The sequence below is a fragment of the Galeopterus variegatus genome, unplaced genomic scaffold (assembly GCF_000696425.1).
Source record: "Galeopterus variegatus unplaced genomic scaffold, G_variegatus-3.0.2 Scaffold909, whole genome shotgun sequence".
Taxonomy (NCBI): Eukaryota; Metazoa; Chordata; class Mammalia; order Dermoptera; family Cynocephalidae; genus Galeopterus; species Galeopterus variegatus.
The window spans coordinates 215,132-221,131 of NW_007727020.1; the positions used below are offsets into that span (position 1 = coordinate 215,132).

Here is a 6,000-nt window from a genome sequence, read left to right on the forward strand (position 1 = left end):
TTGGCTCTGGTGATCAACTATCAAGGGATTTGACAGTGATGAAGAAGGAAAGGCAGTATAAAGCAGCAGAGAATTCAGCAAAACAGTTTGTATGTGAAACCTTGTTTTCTGTCTTTCCCTGTTCCCACCACTTCTTTCCCAGCCCTCCAGTTGGCTTTTCAGGTCCTGAGATTGAATGTATATTAATCCCATCACAGCCTAGCATTTTGGCCATCCTTTCCCAGACATTTTCAGTTTTGCTAATGTTTGGATGTTCAGGAAGTGGTCATCCAAAGTTTACCCTTTCAAGCTTGCTGTAATGCAGGGAAAGCATTCTTCTTTCTTCCTCCCCAAGTCTACATAAAGCCTCTTAGAACAAATAGAGGCTTAATCTCACCCCTTAATGTTCCCATTCACATGGCACATGCTAAATCACACAGAACCTTAGCGTACAGGTACACCAAGTATGAGAAGAGGAATAAAACCAAACAAGACCAGATGAAACCCATTCACAACAACAGAACCTCAGTGCACCAAGTTCTGTGTGAACTAGCAGAGAATGTGCCTAATCTTGACCCAAACTAAAAGTTGTAAAGGTTTGTGTGGAGGCTTGCTTGAGCTTTAGATTTATCTTGATACCATGAATTGAGTTTTAGGGTCTTCCCAAAAAGCTTAGAAATCTTTAGTAAGCCAGCTATACTCTGTGCACATAGGAGAAACAGCAGAGATGGACAGCTGGAGAGTGCTGGACTGGGCCAGTCTGGGGTCCAGGTGTTGTCTGTGCCATTCACCAGCTGGGGCCCTGGGCAAGGCACTGTATCTCTCTGAACCTCAGTTGCCTTGTTTGCAAGATGGAGGCAATTCCAGGGTTAATTACTTGAGAAAATGTATGTGAAAGCATTTTTAAACTACAAAGTGTGATGATGCTTTGGTTATTATGGCCAGTTTATGTGGAGATTGATGGTAATTGGGACTACAATTATAATTGGGACCCAAGCTCACTAATAAATACATTTAGAACCAGAAGGAATTTTTGTGACCATAGACTCCAACCTTTTTGATTTATAGGTTAGGATTGTGAGGCCCAGAGAAAGTTAGAAACATGGTCAAGGTTACATAGCTTCCTCATGGCACTCAGAAATTAGGGTGAGTCTGAATATCTGACTCTGGACTTAGGTCTTTCCACTCTACCACAGCACTTCTAATCTGCTCTGTCCACAGAGAACCATAGGAACATGCTTCTACCATTCTGGCCTCACAAGGATGGCAGACACAGGTGACTCAGGCTTCAGTTGCTTTGATCCCATAGCCTGCTTTGCCTGTCAGCTGTGGCCGCCTTTCATTATGCTTTGAAGTCTTGACGTAGCTTGAGGGCAGGCACAGTCACTTACCAGGGTTGGCCACATGCGTTAATATATCTGGTCTGGGTTAGGGGCAGTAGTTTTTTAGATTAGAAAAGATTGAGGGAATGGGCCAAAATTGCGGGGTCCATTTCTGCAGAAAGCTTGTTTGACTGTTAAGCATTCTGAAAACCATTTCATCTCCCCTTAATGCTCCCATTCACATGCCACATGTCTCTTCAGGATTCTTCTTCCTAGATCACTGTAAAGAAAACTGTGGTTAGGACCCCCTGGCCTCTTGCTTTATTAAGATAAAGCTGGGTTAACTCCTTTAAATTTCTTTTTTCCCCCTCAGAATGTCTCTAAACTTTCCCCTGCCTCTGAAGGTAAGTGTACCTCCTTTTAGCTAAGGCTGACTGCTTCACCCTTACCTTTGAGCCGTTTTCCTACCTGTGCCCAGTCAGGGCTCAAACCTGAGCACAGCCAGGACATACTTGGTTGGGTCCTCTCCCAGAAACCCTTCCCCTGGTCCTGTAGCCCTGCATTATTAGTCTTATCTTCATCACATCTTCCTTCTTGTCCTTCTCACCCTTTCTCCTCATTCTCTAATTCCCTGTAACCTGGCTTTTGCTTTTATTGACCCAGATCACCTTTCTCTGACTTTTACTTCTTTGTTCTTTTCACAGTATGTGATGCCGCCTACCCTTTTTCCTCCATGAGTATCTCTCTTCTCCCTTGGATTTTCATTCCATGACTTCCTTGGTATCTCCACTGGTTTTTCCTCTTCCTTCCAAATCCATGCCTTTTCCCTAGGGCTCTACGCTCAGTCTCTTACCTCCCTTCCTACATTTAACCCTGCTACTCTCTCAACTCCCACCTCTGTGCATGGGACTGTGTCTTCACCCTTGAGCTCTAGTTCCACATCCCAAATCCATGCCTTTTCCCTAGGGCTCTACGCTCAGTCTCTTACCTCCCTTCCTTCATTTAACCCTGCTATTCTCTCAACTCCCACCTCTGTGCATGGGACTGTGTCTTCACCCTTGAGCTCTAGTTCCACATCCCTGACTGATCTGGACATGTCACCTGGTTGGTATTGCAGATAACTCAGATTCAGCCTGTCTAGAAGGAAATGTTCAGCCCCCACCATCCCCTGGCCCCAGCCAGCTCTAAAATCCCCAGAGTCTTCTTCGACCCTATCCTTTGAACCTCCCACATACCGTCAGTTACCAAAGTCTTTGGTTACCTTTGATGTAAGATTAACTCTTACATCAGCCCATTCCTTTTCATTCCTCTTGCCACACTCTGACCGGTCCTTTGACCTGGACAATTACAGTAACCACCCAGTTGACCTTGCTGCCTTCAGTCTCTCTCCTTTCTGACCATTCTAACCTACCACCGCTGAATTAATCATCCCTAAAGCTCAGCCCAGACCCTATACTCTTCTGGCTCAAAAGTCACCTGCAATTCCCAGCCCAGGCTTAGTTCTAACCTGCTGCTCACAGCTTCCCTCCCAGCCTGACAGTTCAGCCAACCAGTCAAACTACAGCACTTGTTGGTGCTATTCCCCAGCAGTTAATGTTTTCTGTATGCTGCTTTCCCCCAGTAGGAGAGGAGGCTTCTCCTTTCCAGCCTGTTGATCTTCTATCCATGTTTCAAGGTCTGGTCAATGCCAGTCCCTCTTGGAATTCCTCCCACTGGCCTTCCTTGGCAGATGTGACCTCCTTGTGCTCTGAACTCTTGTAGTCCCCTCCTCTAGCCCTTACTGTATTCTTTTGGTATTTGATGGTTTGCATATATGTCTCATCTCCTTTGGCTAGCAGCTCTCCCAGTCATCTTTGTTATTTTGGTTTTTTAAAAATTTGTTTATTAATATTGTTATTTTTTTACATTCTAACATGTTGCGGAGCAATTTGGGTGGAGGGGGAGAGAAAGGGGAAGGAAATAGGGTGGGAAGAGGAGGAAGGAGGGGGTTGTGGTTGAGGCCTGTGGCACCCTTCTCTTTCCAGCAGGGGAGACCAGGGGGCTTCCAGCGGAGGCTCAGTCATTGCTGGGCTGGATGCAGATGTTTGGGGGTGGGGGGGCAGACATGTGGAGTATACATAAAGCAAATGTATTTCTCAGGGCCTGGTTTTCCAAAGCCTTGAAGTTTCCAGTTTGGCCTAGCTTCTTAAAAGTACATATAAAATGTTGACCTTGCAGGGCATGGGAAACTTTCCCCAGGCTAGTCTCTGTTGTAACATAAAGAATTGTAGCAAAGCAAGGTTGCTGGCTCAAAGGACAGACAAGTTACTGATTGATATGCGAAGTTACTGGGAAATTGCTGTAAGAAGAGAATGCTTGCTAAGATCAAGCTTTTGTTGGTGGAGCAACTTAACTTCTTGAAAATTGCATTATGGAAGGTTTTACTGAATGTTACCACCTTCTACTGTTAAACTTGTTAAACTCTACTTAGGAAAAACCCCACCTATGCTCTCTTCCTGTAACTTCCTGGTCTGGAGAATAAATGTGGGAAGAGAACCCCTATTCAGGGTTAATTTCCCAAGTGGAAGGAATGCCTCTCTCTTAAGGATTCCAGGAGATTAACCCCTTTTGGGGGCTTCTCACTGCTCAGAAGAGATGGGACTTGAGTAATCTTTGGTGGCTCTGTCACCAAGGGGAAAAGGGGTGACATCTGTGGGAGGCAAAGCTGCAGGGGCGGGTGTGTGTGGCTGAGGCCCATGGCCCCCCACTGTCCTGGCTCTGTCCTAGTCATCTTTGAATCCTCCTAAATACTCGTCAGTGTGCCTTGCACATATTAATACTGTAAATACAGCCCAGTAAATACCAAAGCAATAAAGAATGGTTGCCTCTGGCCTTCCTTTACCTCCTTCCTACTGCTGAGTTGGAGATAGTCAGATGGGCCATTAGAGCTGTGTCCTATTCTTCCCTGGCCCCAACACATGAAATGGATTCTCATTTCTCACCTCCTGCCCCTGTGGGGATACTAATCCCTTCCCCAGCCTCAAAACCTTTCTTTCTAATACTTGCATGTGTTCAGTCTGCCTGCTTTGTTCTAAGTTGGCTCTTTAGGATTGAGTGTGGCTACAATAGTCTCAGCCTCTACCCCATCACACTGTACATAACCTAGCTAAGTGGAAAGCATTTTTCATGCATTTACCCATAACAGAGGGAGCTGAAAGGGAGATACTGAGTGGTGACTCATACTCTCTTCCAAAGTGGCTAAGATTAAAAATAAAACGTTATAAATTGTCCAAGCACTCTGTAATCTCATTTTTTGTGCCATAGCTGGACACTTAAAGAGACTTATCACTTATTTATATTTAATAGTGAAGAGGAGCCAGTAAAAAGATCTTCATTAAGACAGTTCCTCATTCTGCTTCTCTTTGTAGTCTTCATTGATCTGTGAGGGAAAGTGCAAGGAGGGTGCATTTTGAAAAACAAACTCTTAATTTTTAATATAAGAAGATTTTTAGGGCATTTTTACATCATCTCAGTGACCTTGTAGAGGAGGGCATTAATGATTACTCAGTCTGACAGCTGAGGTTTAGAAAGAATCCAGGGTTTCTTCTAAGGTCATAGAGTGATTAAGAGGCTTGGCCAGGACTAGAAACTCAGGTCTCGGGAATCGTGGTCAAGGTCTTCCTCCAAGACCCAGCCTTTTGCCACCTTCCTGCCTAGCTTCCCATCAGCATTGTGAATTGGAGACAGTGAGAGGCCTTTAGAAAATGCTCTGCATCTTGGATGATGAGAAATGTTGTCTTCTCATCCTGGTTAGGCCTGGCTTTAGAAAGCCAAAGGTTGACACTGTGGATGTAAAACCCAGTTGTGTGGAGGGAAAGAGTGGGGCTTGTTCAGAGTTGCGAGCAGTTAGGAAGGCTCTGGGTTTGTTTTAACTCTGGCCCCAGACAGGATGCAGTCGCTTGAATTACAAGTGCCCTGGAGACTAAAGTGAATCTGGGGTGGGGGCACACCCCTTTAAGGCAGATTGGAATCCCTTAGGAATGAAATTACCTTCTTCAGTGAGTACTGCTGCAGGGCTCCAAGCTAAAAATGCCAGATTTGTAATTCGTTGTCTGCCTGTTTCAGTTAGTGAGGGAGAAAAAAGGTGTGTGTGTGTGGGGGGAGGGGACAGAGATTATAGTCAGTTATTACCCAAAGATACATTTCGATCATGGTATTTTCTATGTAGAAGATTTTATTTTTGGTTGAAATTGGTGGGAGAAACAGCTAAGGAGGAGAGTTTTAGAATTTTGGAGAACCAAAAATTTGGAAGCCTTGTTTTACAAATCAAAGTAGGATTTGAGGGTAATTTCTATTCTGTGATCTCCCCACCGGATCGTAAAGCCCTCCAAGTCAGGGATCCTGGTGGTGTTTACCTGTATACCTTTCTCCCACAATGCTTTGCAAATTGGCGCTCCCATAAATCTTCCTTGTGTCGAATTACTATTACAGGGCCGGTGTTAAACCAGAAAACCTCGGGCTTAGACCCCATGATGGCCGCACGAGGCTGCTGAGAAGTCCTCAGTGAGCCTGAGCGTACACCCGTCGCCGTGGCCCAGCACAGCGCCCAGACCGAGTGTGTCTGACTGCGCCGGTGGCCGGGCCGCCGCCGCCGCGTGGTTGGCGCCCGCGCAGTGGGGCCTCCGTGCGCGCCCAGGTGCGCGGGCCGCGCTGTCTCCGC

At 45.9% G+C, this 6,000-nt stretch overlaps 1 protein-coding gene across 1 annotated transcript in view; it reads left to right on the forward strand.

Moving 5' to 3' along the window:
• SPTBN1 (spectrin, beta, non-erythrocytic 1) overlaps positions 1-6,000 on the forward strand; it is a 136,352-nt gene that overhangs the window by 19,792 nt on the left and 110,560 nt on the right. The gene's annotated exons all lie outside the window — the stretch shown is intronic.